The sequence below is a fragment of the Danio aesculapii genome, chromosome 4, assembly GCF_903798145.1.
Source record: "Danio aesculapii chromosome 4, fDanAes4.1, whole genome shotgun sequence".
Lineage (NCBI taxonomy): Eukaryota > Metazoa > Chordata > Actinopteri > Cypriniformes > Danionidae > Danio > Danio aesculapii.
Window position 1 is genome coordinate 14,798,208 of NC_079438.1, and position 17,881 is coordinate 14,816,088.

Here is a 17,881-nt window from a genome sequence, read left to right on the forward strand (position 1 = left end):
CTCTTACAATGTCAAGTCATGACATTTGACGGATGCACGTCAAACGTCAAGCGATAACGTGACAGGAATGGGAGCATCTTGCCATCATGGCTTCAGACTCAGGAGATGTTCTTGGAACGTCACGCCGCATGCCCTCCAGAGGAGCTGTAGCCTTTTTTGCCCCCGGGAAGCATAAATGGCACGGAAGGCAATAAAGTACGCCGCCCAGTCACCTAAGTGCTCCCGTGTGCCAAAAGGTACCACCTTGCCCCGTGTGAGGCTCGAACTCACGACCTTCAGATTATGAGACTGACGCGCTGCCTACTGCGCCAACGAGGCTGACTGCTGGAGCTGGACAAGCTGTGAAACACCAGCTTCCATGTCATGGTGCTGCGATGTGGCTCCTAGGAGACAGCTCTGGCTAAGTGCGTGTCAGGATGGCCGAGCGGTCTAAGGCGCTGCGTTCAGGTCGCAGTCTCCCCTGGAGGCGTGGGTTCGAATCCCACTTCTGACAAACCAAATCTTTGGCTGTGCGTTCAGGCTCAAGTATTTAACTCTCTTGCGCCATGTCCGAGTGATACAGTAACACTGACAAAGCGCCGCATCAATCTCTTTGCGTCACAGTTTACAAAGCATAGCAGTGGCCCTGGCAACCTTAATGGGCACTGTAGACTGCAAGTTTTGAGGCATTTGCGTAACATCAAGGCATTGTCTACAGCAACTCGGAAAAGCATGTGAACAAAACAATGGACATGGGCTTTAATGCAAGTGCATCGAAAGGGCATCAAAAGAATTTCCTTGGAATGCCATGTAGAGGAATGTCCTGAGATGCCGTTTATTTTTAAGGCAATGGGATTCGCAGGGCTTTTCGGCTAATTCTCTTACAACGTCAAGTCATGACACTTGACTCTTTGTGGGAAAGAGAAGAAAAAAAGCCGTGTCAGTCAATCAACGCGTCTTTTTCAAGACGCTGTTCTGAATGTGCGTTTCTGGATGCGGTAGTTCCTATCTCCGGATGATGGGCACGAGTATCGCATCACAGGTCTGGGGGTCCAGCATGTCGATGCAGTGCCCGCGGACAGCTCATGCTCTCACTGTGAGGACGTGGCTGTTGCACAGCTGAGATCTCAGGCTCAAGTATTTAACCCTCTGGCGCCATGTCCGAGTGATACAGTAACACTGACAAAGTGGCGCATCAATCTCTTTGCGCCACAATTTACACAGCGTAGCAGTGGCCCTGGCAGCATTAATGGGCACTGTAGACTGCAAGATTTGAGGCGATTGCGCAACATCAAGGCATGGTCCACAGCAACTCGGAAAAGCATGTGTTCAAAACAATGGACGTGGGCTTTAAAGCAAGTGCACCGAAACGGGATCAAAAGAATTGTCTTGGTATGCCATGTAGTGGAATGTCCTGAGATGCCGTTTATTTTTAATTCAATGGTATTCGCAGGGCTTTTCGGCTAATCCTCTTACAGTGTCAAGTCATGACATTTGACGGATGCACGTCAAACGTCAAGCGATAACGTGACAGGAATGGGAGCATCTTGCCATCATGGCTTCAGACTCAGGAGATGATCTTGGAACGTCACGCCGCATGCCCTCCAGAGGAGCTGTAGCCTTTTTTGCCCCCGGGAAGCATAAATGGCACGGAAGGCAATAAAGTACGCCGCCCAGTCACCTAAGTGCTCCCGTGTGCCAAAAGGTACCACCTTGCCCCGTGTGAGGCTCGAACTCACGACCTACAGATTATGAGACTGACGCGCTGCCTACTGCGCCAACGAGGTGGACCGTTGGAGCTGGACAAGCTGTGAAACACCAGCTTCCATGTCATGGTGCTGCGATGTATCTCCTAGGAGACAGCTCGGCTAAGTGTGCGTGTCAGGATGGCCGAGCGGTCTAAGGCGCTGCGTTCAGGTCGCAGTCTCCCCTGGAGGCGTGGGTTCGAATCCCACTTCTGACAAACCAAATCTTTGGCTGTGCGTTCAGGCTCAAGTATTTAACTCTCTTGCGCCATGTCCGAGTGATACAGTAACACTGACAAAGCGCCGCATCAATCTCTTTGCGTCACAGTTTACAAAGCATAGCAGTGGCCCTGGCAACCTTAATGGGCACTGTAGACTGCAAGTTTTGAGGCATTTGCGTAACATCAAGGCATTGTCTACAGCAACTCGGAAAAGCATGTGAACAAAACAATGGACATGGGCTTTAATGCAAGTGCATCGAAAGGGCATCAAAAGAATTTCCTTGGAATGCCATGTAGAGGAATGTCCTGAGATGCCGTTTATTTTTAAGGCAATGGGATTCGCAGGGCTTTTCGGCTAATTCTCTTACAACGTCAAGTCATGACACTTGACTCTTTGTGGGAAAGAGAAGAAAAAAAGCCGTGTCAGTCAATCAACGCGTCTTTTTCAAGACGCTGTTCTGAATGTGCGTTTCTGGATGCGGTAGTTCCTATCTCCGGATGATGGGCACGAGTATCGCATCACAGGTCTGGGGGTCCAGCATGTCGATGCAGTGCCCGCGGACAGCTCATGCTCTCACTGTGAGGACGTGGCTGTTGCACAGCTGAGATCTCAGGCTCAAGTATTTAACCCTCTGGCGCCATGTCCGAGTGATACAGTAACACTGACAAAGTGGCGCATCAATCTCTTTGCGCCACAATTTACACAGCGTAGCAGTGGCCCTGGCAGCGTTAATGGGCACTGTAGACTGCAAGATTTGAGGCGATTGCGCAACATCAAGGCATTGTCCACAGCAGCTCGGAAAAGCATGTGTTCAAAACAATGGACGTGGGCTTTAAAGCAAGTGCACCGAAACGGGATCAAAAGAATTGTCTTGGTATGCCATGTAGTGGAATGTCCTGAGATGCCGTTTATTTTTAATTCAATGGTATTCGCAGGGCTTTTCGGCTAATCCTCTTACAATGTCAAGTCATGACATTTGACGGATGCACGTCAAACGTCAAGCGATAACGTGACAGGAATGGGAGCATCTTGCCATCATGGCTTCAGACTCAGGAGATGTTCTTGGAACGTCACGCCGCATGCCCTCCAGAGGAGCTGTAGCCTTTTTTGCCCCCGGGAAGCATAAATGGCACGGAAGGCAATAAAGTACGCCGCCCAGTCACCTAAGTGCTCCCGTGTGCCAAAAGGTACCACCTTGCCCCGTGTGAGGCTCGAACTCACGACCTTCAGATTATGAGACTGACGCGCTGCCTACTGCGCCAACGAGGTGGACCGTTGGAGCTGGGCAAGCTGTGAAACACCAGCTTCCATGTCATGGTGCTGCGATGTATCTCCTAGGAGACAGCTCGGCTAAGTGTGCGTGTCAGGATGGCCGAGCGGTCTAAGGCGCTGCGTTCAGGTCGCAGTCTCACCTGGAGGCGTGGGTTCGAATCCCACTTCTGACAAACCAAATCTTTGGCTGTGCGTTCAGGCTCAAGTATTTAACTCTCTGGCGCCATGTCCGAGTGATACAGTAACACTGACAAAGCGCCGCATCAATCTCTTTGCGTCACAGTTTACAAAGCATAGCAGTGGCCCTGGCAACCTTAATGGCCACTGTAGACTGCAAGTTTTGAGGCATTTGCGTAACATCAAGGCATTGTCTACAGCAACTCGGAAAAGCATGTGAACAAAACAATGGACATGGGCTTTAATGCAAGTGCATCGAAAGGGCATCAAAAGAATTTCCTTGGAATGCCATGTAGAGGAATGTCCTGAGATGCCGTTTATTTTTAAGGCAATGGGATTCGCAGGGCTTTTCGGCTAATTCTCTTACAACGTCAAGTCATGACACTTGACTCTTTGTGGGAAAGAGAAGAAAAAAAGCCGTGTCAGTCAATCAACGCGTCTTTTTCAAGACGCTGTTCTGAATGTGCGTTTCTGGATGCGGTAGTTCCTATCTCCGGATGATGGGCACGAGTATCGCATCACAGGTCTGGGGGTCCAGCATGTCGATGCAGTGCCCGCGGACAGCTCATGCTCTCACTGTGAGGACGTGGCTGTTGCACAGCTGAGATCTCAGGCTCAAGTATTTAACCCTCTGGCGCCATGTCCGAGTGATACAGTAACACTGACAAAGTGGCGCATCAATCTCTTTGCGCCACAATTTACACAGCGTAGCAGTGGCCCTGGCAGCGTTAATGGGCACTGTAGACTGCAAGATTTGAGGCGATTGCGCAACATCAAGGCATGGTCCACAGCAACTCGGAAAAGCATGTGTTCAAAACAATGGACGTGGGCTTTAAAGCAAGTGCACCGAAACGGGATCAAAAGAATTGTCTTGGTATGCCATGTAGTGGAATGTCCTGAGATGCCGTTTATTTTTAATTCAATGGTATTCGCAGGGCTTTTCGGCTAATCCTCTTACAATGTCAAGTCATGACATTTGACGGATGCACGTCAAACGTCAAGCGATAACGTGACAGGAATGGGAGCATCTTGCCATCATGGCTTCAGACTCAGGAGATGTTCTTGGAACGTCACGCCACATGCCCTCCAGAGGAGCTGTAGCCTTTTTTGCCCCCGGGAAGCATAAATGGCACGGAAGGCAATAAAGTACGCCGCCCAGTCACCTAAGTGCTCCCGTGTGCCAAAAGGTACCACCTTGCCCCGTGTGAGGCTCGAACTCACGACCTTCAGATTATGAGACTGACGCGCTGCCTACTGCGCCAACGAGGCAGACTGCTGGAGGTGGACAAGCTGTGAAACACCAGCTTCCATGTCATGGTGCTGCGATGTGGCTCCTAGGAGACAGCTCCGGCTAAGTGTGCGTGTCAGGATGGCCGAGCGGTCTAAGGCGCTGCGTTCAGGTCGCAGTCTCCCTTGGAGGCGTGGGTTCGAATCCCACTTCTGACAAACCAAATCTTTGGCTGTGCGTTCAGGCTCAAGTATTTAACTCTCTTGCGCCATGTCCGAGTGATACAGTAACACTGACAAAGCGCCGCATCAATCTCTTTGCGTCACAGTTTACAAAGCATAGCAGTGGCCCTGGCAACCTTAATGGGCACTGTAGACTGCAAGTTTTGAGGCATTTGCGTAACATCAAGGCATTGTCTACAGCAACTCGGAAAAGCATGTGAACAAAACAATGGACATGGGCTTTAATGCAAGTGCATCAAAAGAATTTCCTTGGAATGCCATGTAGAGGAATGTCCTGAGATGCCGTTTATTTTTAAGGCAATGGGATTCGCAGGGCTTTTCGGCTAATTCTCTCACAACGTCAAGTCATGACATTTGACTCTTTGTGGGAAAGAGAAGAAAAAAAGCCGTGTCAGTCAATCAACGCGTCTTTTTCAAGACGCTGTTCTGAATGTGCATTTCTGGATGCGGTAGTTCCTATCTCCGGATGATGGGCACGAGTATCGCATCACAGGTCTGGGGGTCCAGCATGTCGATGCAGTGCCCGCGGACAGCTCATGCTCTCACTGTGAGGACGTGGCTGTTGCACAGCTGAGATCTCAGGCTCAAGTATTTAACCCTCTGGCGCCTATGTCCGAGTGATACAGTAACACTGACAAAGTGCCGCATCAATCTCTTTGCGCCACAATTTACGCAGCGTAGCAGTGGCCCTGGCAGCGTTAATGGGCACTGTAGACTGCAAGATTTGAGACCTCTTGCCATAAAAACAAAGCAGAATGTGTGGTGACGGAACTCCAGGTTGACAGAGCCTTGTCCTTGTTTCAAACAATGTGCTAACAAGGTGCTGAACAGAGTGCCAGTGGCACAAAGGATAACGCTAATGACTATGCATCAGAGGATTCTAGCTTACGGAAACCATGAGACTGTGTATGAGAGCGTGCGTAAATGTATGAGTGGTACTTGTGCAAGAGAGGCAGTGAAGTGTGCACGATTAGAAAGAACTGAAGTTTGTGCCAAGACTGGCCCTCACAAGTGGCAGCTCCCATATGGTCTAGCGGTCAGGATTCCTGGTTTTCATCCAGGCGGCCCGGGTTGACAGAGCCTTGTCCTTGTTTCAAACAATGTGCTAACAAGGTGCTGAACAGAGTGCCAGTGGCACAAAGGATAACGCTAATGACTATGCATCAGAGGATTCTAGCTTATGGAAACCATGAGACTGTGTATGAGAGCGTGCGTAAATGTATGAGTGGTACTTGTGCAAGAGAGGCAGTGAAGCGTGCACGATCAGAAAGAACTGAAGTTTGTGCCAAGACTGGCCCTCACAAGTGGCAGCTCCCATATGGTCTAGCGGTCAGGATTCCTGGTTTTCACCCAGGCGGCCCGGGTTCGACTCCCGGTATGGGAAGGCTTGAGTGTTTTTGCTTCGGCCCTTGGTGGCCTGCAGCAACCTTAAGGGGATGGGCTTGTGCTTGACTTCCGTAAGCCTTCAATAGCTCAGTTGGTAGAGCGGAGAACTGTAGGTGGGATGTTGGCAATCCTTAGGTCGCTGGTTGAAGGAAGTCTTTTGCGCTCAGAGCTGCTTTCATGCCTGTGCAGTTTGACTATATTTTAGTCGCTAGAACTCAAAGTTCACCATAGAGGTGAAAAGGAAGTTCCCTGACCAGGAATCTAACCCAGGCCGCGGCGGTGAGAGCGCCGAATCCAGACCACTAGACCATCAGGGAAGGGCCAGCAGAATGTTGCCCCTGGCTTTCTTTGGTCTTTTTGCTGTGCTGTCAGTCAGTGCACTGCGGTCGCCTTTTCCCCCCGCTGGAGCTGTTCAGTTCCACTCTGGAGTGAATCGAGTTTCTGGGGCTGCCAGCACAGAGCCCGTGGGGTGCTCCCCTGGTTTCAAAGACTGCCCCAACTAATCTCTTCCACTTGTAAGTCTCTGAGCTGCAGCAATACCTAAGCACTTTGATAAAACATGCATAAAAGAAACTATGGCTTTTAACCTCCTTTTGGAGAGGAGAGAGTCTCCGACCCTGGATCTCAGGTCTTCTATGGAGGTACTGTCAGGAATCCTGTAAGAGCATCCCATCCACACAACCTCTTGCCATAAAAACAAAGCAGAATGTGTGGTGACGGAACTCCAGGTTGAAAGAGCCTTGTCCTTGTTTCAAACAATGTGCTAACAAGGTGCTGAACAGAGTGCCAGTGGCACAAAGTATAACGCTAATGACTATGCATCAGAGGATTATGGAAACCATGAGACTGTGTATGAGAGCGTGTCAAGTGTGCCAAGACTGCGGTCGCCTTTCGCTCCCGCTGGAGCTGTTCAGTTCTACTCTGGAGTGAGTCGAGTTTAAGGGGCTGCCAGCACAGAGCCCGTGGGGTGCTCCCCTGGTTTCAAAGGCTGCCCCATCTGCTGATTTTTATAAACGTCTACTACAGCTACACCAACCGTAAACCAAGCCTACTTGTTGAAAAAGTCCCTACCAGGCCAACCCTGCTTTGCTTCCGAGTTCAGATGAGATCAGGCATTGCCAGGGTGGTATGGCTGTAAGCAAGAGCAGCCGTCAAGAGTTGGCTCTTTAAAAATAGGCGCAGCACCAGGAGCCGAGCGCAGCTTTTTTCTGTTTCTGCTCCGGGGCACCAACAGCTCTTGCTAGGTTAAACCAGCCAAGTCAGTGTACTCACTTTCCCCCGAATGGAATCAGAGGAAGTGGGTACAATGACTTAGCTGGTTCCAGAGATCAGTGAGGAGTTCAGGTTTTTTTTTTTGTAGTTTAGGAAGTGTATTAGCTGCCAAATGAAGAAATTCAAAAAGCTTACAGCACCTGGTATTCCCAGGCGGTCTGCCATCCAAGTACTAACCAGGCCCAACCCTGCTTTGCTTGTGAGTTCAGATGAGATCAGGCATTGCCAGGGTGGTATGGCCGCAAGCAAGAGCAGCTGTCAAGAGTTGGCTATTTAAAAATAGGCGCAGCACCAGGAGCCGAGCACAGCTCAGCTTGCATTGACACAGCACCAACAGAAACAAGGCCCTTGTCCCCTCAACTGTTTACCTGTGTTTTTTTTTTTTGGTCCCACCCCTCCCAAATAAAATGAATGCAAGAAAAGACACCAGCAGCAGTGCTGTGACACGGGGAAGTGTATTAGCTGCCAAATGAAGGGGTTCAAAAAGCTTACAGCACCTGGTATTCCCAGGCGGTCTCCCATCCTGCTTTGCTTCCGAATTCAGATAAGATCAGGCATTGCTTTTTTTATTTTTTATTTTTTATTAAACTCAAAAATTTACATTTTTACAAAGAAATGATTACATCACATAAAAATCACATGATACTTACAACACTCATTATTAGACTTCATAATTTTCCCATAACCAACTTAAAATGTCCTTTTATTCAACCATTACGTTCCCTTTTACCATTATTTCTATAAATACATCCTCCTTTTCTTGTACTATAAGAATTTTACAGCCATCTCCATTCTGTTTTTAAACATACGCCATATATCCACTCTCTTCCCATCATGTTTAGCCATATTTCTCCTTATCCAAATCACATACTTAGCAATTGTTATACATAGATTAAAGCATACATACCACATTCATTTTGATCAAGTAAAAACATTTTTTCCCAGTTCTTTTGTTCATCCACATATTTGTCCCCTATTAACGATTTAGCAATTTTCTTTCATTTTTCCATAAATTCCTCCAACTTTTCACAATAGAAGAACAAATGTAATAAACCTTCCCCTTCCTTCATAAACACCTTACATATTATATCTTGTTCAATTGCCATTTTACACAATCTCATTTCTGTTAATATGCAATTATGTCTCAATAAATAATTACAATTTTCTAAAATTGGTTCCATATATTTCATTCTGACATTTGCCCATATTTCTTTTTCATTTAAATCCTCATATCTTTCCTTCCAGTAGTTGAATGCTATAGGTCTTATAAAAGCCTTTGATCTAAAAACAACATAAAAACTCTTAACTGTACATAAGCTCATATTGATCTTTTCTCCATTTTTCTTCTTAAAATAGACCTCTGGTAATTCTTCCTTATCCCGCAACTCATTATTTTCAATTATTTCAATCCAATCTTTTGGTATTGCTTTTTTCAAATCATGATATTGTCTTTGTAATTTTGTTTTAACAACTCTTTTATAACCATCCTCCACAGCATCTACAATTGTAATGGTACAAATCCTTTTATCACTTCATAAAATACATCTTTAACTTGTCTTAATCCTCCATCCCACCTTTCCTTAAAATATAACATTTTTCCTTCATTTAAAATATTTGGATTCAGAAAAAGTGGTTGTTCTACAATCTGAGCCCTTCCTTTTGGTATAATCAACACATTTTCTAAAAATTCCCCCCATGATTCTAAGACCTTAGCATAAATCTTGGCAGACCTGCTGTCATCCATTTTTTCATTTTCATCCATAAAACATTACATCCCATATCAAAATGTCCACATTTTTTCAAATAATAGTCTAACACACTTTTCCAAATCACATCCATTTTCCCTTCCAAAAACCTTTGAATAATCTTAACTCTTAATGTTTTCATTTTTAAAAAGCTATCTAAAAGTCCCAGACCTCCTTCTTTTACCTCCCCAATCAAAGTATTATAAGCAATTTTGGCTCTTCCATTTCCCAACAAAAACTTTAAAACTACATCCTTCATTTTTTATAGTATACTTCAGGAAATGCAGTTACACTTAACACATACCAGACCTTTGACAACATTAAAGCATTTAAGATTAATACTTTCCCATTTAACGTCAAATTTCGAGCTTTCCAAAATCTAAGTCTTTTCTCAATTCCATTTAAAACTCCCTCCCAGTTTAAATTATCTGCTTTATAAGAATCCATCCCCACCCAACTTCCCAAAATTGTTGTATGTTGCTTTTCTTCTTTAAAGGGGATGTGTTGTGTTATTTCTTCTACTCTTTCCAACAGTGGTGTAGTTCTAAAAAAAAAGGTGGTGTACTATTACCCACCCAACCCGCCCATGCTATTTTATTATTTTACCTGAACATTTCAGCGAGACATCATTCAGACCTTGAAAAACTCACGAAATTTTCTCACAGCTGCTGTGGTCGTCAGGGGCAGGGAATGGCGCAAACAATGAACAAAAATCCACCAATTGCAACAAATTAAGATGAGAGTTAAAAAAAAGCACTTGGTATTCAGTTAAGGGATGCGAATACACGTAAATTAGGGAAGTCTAATCAGCAAAACAAGTGAGTATACTGAGGGTATACACAATTATTGATCCTCAGAAGTCGTAATACCCAAAGAGCTAGTGGAAAAAAGTAGGCATACTGAGTATACGTGCGTATAGCCCCGACTACACCACTGCTTCCCACCCTCATGCATATACTTTTTCCAACATTAACCTTAGCTCATGATGCTTTACAATATCGCTCTAAAATCTCCATCGCCCCTTTAATACTCTGAATATCTTCAACCATCAATGTAGTATTATCCGTGTATTGATACACAGCTTCTCTGTTGTCTTTTTATTCTATTTGTATCCCTTTAATGCTTCTATCTGATTTTATTGCCAATCCCAGTGGTTCAGCTACCAGCGTGTTTAATAAAGCAGACAATGGGCATACCTGCTCTATTGATCTTGTTGGTTGAAGACATTCTGTTAAAAGCCATTACATTTTATACATGTTAAAATATCTGTATAAAAAATCTGAATCCATTTCCTAAAATTTTCCCCAAATCCAAACTCTTTAAGAACTGCAAATAAAAAATCCTGCTCTACCCTGTCAAAAGCTTTCTCTAGATCTAAACCTATTAAAAAACCCTTTCTCTTTTTCTTTCATATAGTCTATTGTATCCCTTATACTTTTCACCACATCTGTTATGTTTTTTCCTTGCAACTCATAAGCCTGTGTCGTTTTAATTATCTTGGGTAAAATTATTTTTAACCTATTTGCTAAAACTTTTGCTAGAATCTTCATATCTGTATTTAACATTGTTATTGGTCTAAAATTCTTTAGATCTTTTTTGTCCCCTTTTCCTTTGTGTATCATTTTAATCATTCCTATTCTCATATTTTCACTCAACAATTCTTGAATAAAAACCTCTTCATAGATCTCTTTTAAAATCTGTACTAAAATATCTTTAAATTCTTTATAAAATTCATTTGTTATGCCATCTACACCGGGACTTTTTCTTGCCATTAATTGCTTAATAGCCACCTCTATTTCTTCTTCTTGAATTTCTTCATCACAAAGTTTTTTGTCTTCTTCTGTTACCTTTGATTTGATCTGTTTTATAAAATATTCTTTCTCTTCTTCATTTGTTCCTTGTTTTTTGAACATATCACTATAAAAATCCTTTACTGTTTTTAAAATCCCCTCAGTTTCTGTTTCTACTTTCCCCTCTTTATTTAATACCTCTTTTATTAATTCAGCTCTTTGCCTATTGCTTTCCAAATTAAAGAAGAACTGTGTAGATCTTTGTCCTTCTACTGCATATCTTGCTTTACTTCTTATTATTGCACCTTTGCATTTTTCTTCTTCTATTATTTTTACTTTTCTTGTAACCTTACAATTTCTTCAATATCTTCGTTTCCCTCACCCTCTGTCCCTTTTCTTAACTCTTTATCTAGCTTCTTTCTTATTTCTTTTTTTATTTTGTTTTTTCATACATTTACTATATTCTATTGAAATTGTTTTAACCTCCCACTCAGCCATTGCTCCTCCCAGTGAATTATCTTCCATTTCATCTCGATTTCCCGCATTACTCTCTGTATTCTCAATAATTACTTTCTCAACTTCACCAATCTTTCCCAACTCTGTTTCATCCATCATTTGCCTTGCTTCCTTAACAGTCTCTGGGATTTGTGTAACATTTTCTTTCTCCATACAACACTCACATCTTACCATCACCTTTCTGCAATCCAGGCATTTCACTGCATCGCAATCCCTTGTAAAATGTCCTTGCTCCTCACACTGAAAGCATTTAAAATTAGGACAGTCTTTAAACACATGTCCAGGACCCATACACAAGCGACAAGTTTTCACTTGACGGTCATGCATAATTCGGAAATATTGTGTTCCTTCTTCAGTATCAAATTTTGCACTGTTTGGGAGTGATATTACCTCCTTCGGGAATTTAACCCTTAAATACCTTGTACCATCTGCAATGTCTGTACCCGGATACATTCACCTTCTGATATCAGATGCAGGTGTTACTCCCCAAAACTTACGTTTATCCAGAATTTCATCATCCTCAATATAAGACGGCAAATGTATAAAAGATACAATATACTCTCTTACTTGTAAGTGTCTTACTTCACAATTCTTCCCTTTTATCATGAGTCCATCTTCCAAATCCTCGCCGTCCTCTTAACTTGGCAGAGTTATTTCACATTCCTTTTCCTTTCTTGGTCTTACAGCCAGAACCTTCCCTTTTCCTATCTTCTCAGTCAGAGCCTTTATGATGTCTTCTGCTCTAGCATCATTCACTTCTGTCTTATGAACAATCACTGAAGCTTCTTTAGTATAGATCCTTTTATCGCCCATTTGTCCTTGTCCAATGTGTTGTCCTACTTCCAGTACATTATCCAGTTGCCCTCTTCGTTTTCTATCCATGTCCATATCTTTACGTTTGAGTCCTTCCACATTTGCACTCATAACAGAACACAAACTTCCCAGACAGCAAAGTGCTGCTGAGAAGTGGACGAAATTATCAAAAAAAGGAAAACTCAAAAAAACTCAAACTTTTTCTGAAAAAACAAACCAAAAAAACAAAAATCGAGTGATCTTTTCTCACTCTCTGCCTACCACTTCCTTTGCTGCAAGTGCACTATTGCCCTCTAGCATTCCAGGGTGGTACGGCTGTAAGCGAGAGCAGCTGTCAAGAGTTGGCTATTTAAAAATAGGCGGCTTCACGTCGAGGAGGCAGGAGGAGGGTTGAAAACTGGGCTTGGACAGCTTTTTCTTCATTAATATTCCTTAATTCTTCATCAGCCTTCGACTGGTCATCAGCAGTAACATGAACAGTGCACACAGAACATTATTAGCATGTTTTGCAGCAAACAAAGCACCCCATTCAATCATACACATAGCCCAGCTTTTACTCCACAAAATGTCAGCTTGCCCTTTCATGAGCTGCATCCAGTCAACCCTTGCAATGACATTCAAACCGGGGGAGCTCATTACAGTGAATACTGGGTGACAGAAGATGACAACTCCACCACTGCAGAGTGAAATTATTGACCTCTGTTTTTTTTTTTGGTGAGGTTGTATCTTCGAACGCTTTATCCAACCTCAAAGTCAGAAAGAGATGGCATCCATACTTGACTTTTTTTTTTCGCTCACACAAAGAACTCCTCGGTCGAAAGCTTTTAATTTCTACACTTCTGTGAGAGGATGTCCGCAAGCGTTGGTAATATAGTGGTGAGCATAGCTGGCTTCTAAGTAGATTCCCAGCCAATGTATACCTTTTGGCTGCCGTAACATTACATGGCCAGGCGCCACTCTTGTGAAGATGTGCCATGACATGTGGGTAGATTAGTGCATCTTGAGATGGTTGGGATCCATATGCTGGACATGTTTTTCAGTGCAGAACCAAGACAAAGAGGGCCTTGGTTGAAAGCATTCTTTTTGCGCTCTTCTGGCACGAGATACCGGCAAGCAGTGGTGGTATAGTGGTGAGCATAGCTGCCTTCCAAATAGTTGACCCGGGTTCGATTTCCGGCCATTGCATTTCCTTTGGCTGCTGTATATATCACTTAGTCCGTTGCCACCATTGTGAAAGGCAACAGCTAAAAAGTAAAAGACAAAAAAAAGGCCTTCCTGTCAGGGAATCGAACCCTGGGCTTCAGCGTGACAGGCAGAGATACTGTCCACTATACTAACGAGGATCTGCAGTGTAAGAGGACCCTTAGGAGGAGTAAGAGCTCCTCTGGCAAGAGACGTCTGCAAGCGTTGGTGGTATAGTGGTGAGCATAGCTGGCTTCCAAGCAAAAGCCATTTGCACGTAGGTGTAGATCACTGTCTAGGCAATAGGAACATAGGTAGGTGGGACAAGTAAAATTGAAGGATGTTCCTGCAAAATGTTATGTCGTCTGTACCGAAAATAGCTGCAAATACATACTTACGTGCCATAGTCCAGCCCCCATCTGAAAAGTGCCTAAATGCATGATGAGTTGGCCGAGTGGTTGAGGCGATGGACTGCTAATCCATTGTTCTCTGGATGCATGGGTTCGAATCCCATCCTCATCGTTCATTTAAGAGAGCCTGGTGCTTTCCTGGGAGTTATCTTACTCACACAATCTTCGAGCTTCGAAGCATGTCATGGCAAAAGTGAAAGTCATCTTACCGAACATAATTGCAGAAACATACATATACAAATAATAAAAAAAATAAATTCCATCCTGGTCATTCGTTTAAGATAGCCCGGTGTTTACGTGGAAGGTAACTTACTTGCACCCTCTTCGTGCTTCGTACACCTACAGCAACCATAAAACCAACCTCACAGTAACCTGTTGTGTTTTAGCAACATCTAAACCAACCACAAGTCCAAACCCCACCTCACGGTAACCCTAAACCTTGCCTACTTGCGATGCACAGCCATGGAGCCCGGGTAGCTCAGTCGGTAGAGCATCAGACTTTTAATCTGAGGGTCCAGGGTTCAAGTCCCTGCTTGGGCGTGTAAGGCTCTTCTTGTGGAGCCACAGTTTTTGCCAGTGAGCTATCGCTTGCTGAAAGTTTCATCTGGATGCACAACACGTGTACTAGGCATGAGGACATGGAGAGCACAGGCAGTCTTGTAGTTGCGGCCGAGTGGTTAAGATGATGCATTAGAAATCCGTTGGGGTCTTCTCGCGCTGGTTCGAGTCCTGCAGACCACGTGCTCGTCCTCTTCCTTTTTAAACTTGCAACAGTCATCAAATGTTTGCAATTCCAGCGTTACTTGGGAAAAGCGTCGTGCTGGTAGGAGGAGAAAAACAACAGTGTGCGCTCACTGAACCGAAAGGGGCAAATCAGAGGGAGGAACATGTCGCACAGGGACCACGACAGCTGTCCGGTAACTCGCCGTGATCGGATTGTGGTCAGTACTCTGCATTGTAGCCGCAGCAACCCCGCTTCGAATCAGGGTCACGGCAGGATTCCTTACGGTGACATTGGCATCACGCCCCCCTCTTGCCACCTGTTTTGTACAGCCCACTTTTCAGTGCACGCTGCTACTGTGACACGTCACAAGCGCTTAAATCTAAGCTTATCCCCCAGTGATCCCAGATAACTCAGACGGTAGAGCGTCAGACTTTTCATCTGACGTTCCTGGGTTCAAGTCCCTGTTTGGGCGTGTAAGCCAACTTTTGTAGAGCGTGGAGGATTCGGATTTCTACCTTCCTATCCATCTAAGCATGAATCAACGTTTATCCTTTCCTCATCATCTTGTTTCTCATTATTTTTATATAATTATTTGTTTATCTGAATGAGTAATTAACTTTGAATTGATTTTAACTAATGAGTAAGTTAACACATTGCTTAATATAAGAACGTTCAGTGCGTTTGCCTGTCTCTTTATAACTTTTTCAGGAGCCACCAAACTAAGTCAGAGGTCACGGAGGCCTTGAGTGGAGCTGAGGGCTGAGGACCGGAAGCAACTGTCTCCGTTGTTATTTCTAAGAGTTAATACTATCTAAAATGTCTGAAGGAATCTTGCTGTTTTTACGGTTAATTCTTTTAAGGTGATTCTACTTTTTATTCAAGATAGACTTTGTGTAGTAAGGATATAACTGCCTGAATGTAGATTATACCAGTTTTTAACCAGTTTTGATAAAGACGGCTGAGACTACACTCAGCCTCGGATAAGAAACAGATTATTCTTTAAGTGTGTGTGTTCTATTTGATTGTGGATCCGTTTCATAGGTCTGGAGTCAGCTCTGAACAGTCTAGTGGATGTCTGACGTTTATGCTTGAGATACTGTTCAGAATTGTACGCACGCACCCCACGTGGACATTTTCCTAGTCTATCTGTGTTTTATCCAATCAGGTTAGAACACCTATATGCGTGACGCAGTTAATGACCTTATGTGAGAGTAAAATTGTTATTGATTTGTGATTGTAAGCAGAGCGGCCTAGGAAGTCATGGCGAGTGTTGAAGCTGGCTTCTGCTGATGTAACTGCAAACTATCTTCAGTAACCTTTATTTATTTATATAAATCTCTGACTCCGGCTCTTCTTCGTCTGACAGACTGGTCATTCTTTGGGTTAAACTGCATACCATCCCTACAAGCGACATCTATTGCTGGTGAGCTCTTGCTTGCTCTACATGTCATCGGGCAGCACGACCAATGCGCCAGGCAAGAGCACAATGGAATGGTCAAGCTTCGTAGTTGTGGCCGAGTGGTTAAGGCGATGGACTAGAAATCCATTGGGGTCTCCCCGCGCAGGTTCGAATCCTGCCGACTACGTCCAGGCTGCGCGCAGGATTTAGTTTGCGACTTTCCTTGATTGTTTGCAACCCCAGTGTTTCTGGGGAAAAGGGATGTGCTGGTAGGCAAAAGCAACAAAAATAAAACCGCAGCGCGCGCAAACTGACTGCCCTGTGGGCCCTCCATTTTCAAAGACGTATGACAGAGAGCGAGGCTCCAGCGGCTGTCCCGTAGCTCGCCGTGATCGTATAGTGGTTAGTACTCTGCGTTGTGGCCGCAGCAACCCCGGTTCGAATCCTGGTCACGGCATGCTTTTCAAGGTAGCTTTGACGTTGCACTCTGTGATGCCATCCGTAATCTCCAGCCTCCTTTTAGTGCAGGCTGTGCTAATGGCACGTCCTGAATGTTTACGTTTCCTAAAGTGTGGAAGACTAGGGATTCGATATGAGCAGCGGGTCCTTTGATGCCAGCATGCTGTGTAGGTAAGCATTGATCAAGTCACGCTTCTAAGGCATGGAAGGAATCGTTTCAATGGTTAAGTCTCCATTTATTGCCACAACAACAGAAAGACCTTCTGCAGTTGTCATTGATCTTTTTGTCTCCTATATGACATTGAGTCCAAACTACTGTGTTTTACTGACGTCTACACCTACAACAACCATAAACCCAACCTCACAGTAACCTGTTGTGTTTTAGCAACATCTACACCAACCACAAGTCCAAACCCCACCTCACGGTAAACTTTGTGTACCGTAAAGGTCTGCGCCGACCACAACCCTAAACCTTGCCTACTTGCGAGGCACAGCCATGGAGCCCGGGTAGCTCAGTCGGTAGAGCATCAGACTTTTAATCTGAGGGTCCAGGGTTCAAGTCCCTGCTTGGGCGTGTAAGGCTCTTCTTGTGGAGCCACAGTTTTTGCCAGTGAGCTATCGCTTGCTGAAAGTTTCATCTGGATGCACAACACGTGTACTAGGCATGAGGACATGGAGAGCACAGGCAGTCTTGTAGTTGCGGCTGAGTGGTTAAGATGATGCATTAGAAATCCGTTGGGGTCTTCTCGCGCTGGTTCGAGTCCTGCAGACCACGTGCTCGTCCTCTTCCTTTTTAAACTTGCAACAGTCATCAAATGTTTGCAATTCCAGCGTTACTTGGGAAAAGCGTCGTGCTGGTAGGAGGAGAAAAACAACAGCGTGCGCTCACTGAACCGAAATGGGCAATTCAGAGGGAGGAACATGTCGCACAGGGACCACGACAGCTGTCCGGTAACTCGCCGTGATCGGATTGTGGTCAGTACTCTGGTGTTGCTAGGTGGTTGGTAGGCAGTTGCTAAGAAGTTGCTAAGGTGTTGCTAGGTGGTTGCTAAGGTGTTGCTATGTGGTTGCTAGGCGGTTGCTAAGGCGTTGCTAGGCGGTTGCTATGTAGTTGCTAGGTGGTTGCTAAGGTTGCTAGGTAGTTGCTAAGGTGTTGCTATGTAGTTGCTAGGTGGTTGCTAAGGTGTTGCTAGGTGGTTGCTATGAAGTTGCTAAGGTGTTGCTAGGCGGTTGGTAGGCAGTTGCTAAGATGTTGCTAAGGGGTTGCTAAGGTGTTGCTAGGTGGTTGCTAAGCGGTTGCTAAGGTGTCGCTATGTGGTT

General features: G+C 44.8%; 1 protein-coding gene, 14 non-coding genes and 1 pseudogene across 15 annotated transcripts in view; 10 read left to right on the forward strand and 6 right to left on the reverse strand.

Moving 5' to 3' along the window:
• The window catches only part of LOC130222028 (NLR family CARD domain-containing protein 3-like), a 503,712-nt gene that overhangs the window by 168,522 nt on the left and 317,309 nt on the right, over positions 1-17,881 (forward strand).
• LOC130222147 (gastrula zinc finger protein XlCGF8.2DB-like) overlaps positions 1-17,881 on the forward strand; it is a 245,622-nt pseudogene that overhangs the window by 143,301 nt on the left and 84,440 nt on the right.
• On the reverse strand, positions 246-318 carry trnam-cau (transfer RNA methionine (anticodon CAU)). Its single transcript has one exon. It is a non-coding gene; the product is annotated as a tRNA-Met (tRNA).
• trnal-cag (transfer RNA leucine (anticodon CAG)) lies at positions 411-493 on the forward strand. Its single transcript has one exon. It is a non-coding gene; the product is annotated as a tRNA-Leu (tRNA).
• trnam-cau (transfer RNA methionine (anticodon CAU)) lies at positions 1,694-1,766 on the reverse strand. Its single transcript has one exon. It is a non-coding gene; the product is annotated as a tRNA-Met (tRNA).
• On the forward strand, positions 1,860-1,942 carry trnal-cag (transfer RNA leucine (anticodon CAG)). Its single transcript has one exon. It is a non-coding gene; the product is annotated as a tRNA-Leu (tRNA).
• trnam-cau (transfer RNA methionine (anticodon CAU)) lies at positions 3,143-3,215 on the reverse strand. Its single transcript has one exon. It is a non-coding gene; the product is annotated as a tRNA-Met (tRNA).
• Positions 3,309-3,391, forward strand: trnal-cag (transfer RNA leucine (anticodon CAG)). Its single transcript has one exon. It is a non-coding gene; the product is annotated as a tRNA-Leu (tRNA).
• Positions 4,592-4,664, reverse strand: trnam-cau (transfer RNA methionine (anticodon CAU)). Its single transcript has one exon. It is a non-coding gene; the product is annotated as a tRNA-Met (tRNA).
• On the forward strand, positions 4,759-4,841 carry trnal-cag (transfer RNA leucine (anticodon CAG)). The gene has a single exon. It is a non-coding gene; the product is annotated as a tRNA-Leu (tRNA).
• Positions 6,178-6,249, forward strand: trnae-uuc (transfer RNA glutamic acid (anticodon UUC)). The gene has a single exon. It is a non-coding gene; the product is annotated as a tRNA-Glu (tRNA).
• Positions 6,497-6,568, reverse strand: trnae-cuc (transfer RNA glutamic acid (anticodon CUC)). The gene has a single exon. It is a non-coding gene; the product is annotated as a tRNA-Glu (tRNA).
• On the reverse strand, positions 7,652-7,770 carry LOC130224014 (5S ribosomal RNA). Its single transcript, XR_008837116.1, has one exon. It is a non-coding gene; the product is annotated as a 5S ribosomal RNA (ribosomal RNA).
• Positions 14,447-14,519, forward strand: trnak-uuu (transfer RNA lysine (anticodon UUU)). Its single transcript has one exon. It is a non-coding gene; the product is annotated as a tRNA-Lys (tRNA).
• trnas-aga (transfer RNA serine (anticodon AGA)) lies at positions 16,208-16,289 on the forward strand. The gene has a single exon. It is a non-coding gene; the product is annotated as a tRNA-Ser (tRNA).
• Positions 17,063-17,135, forward strand: trnak-uuu (transfer RNA lysine (anticodon UUU)). Its single transcript has one exon. It is a non-coding gene; the product is annotated as a tRNA-Lys (tRNA).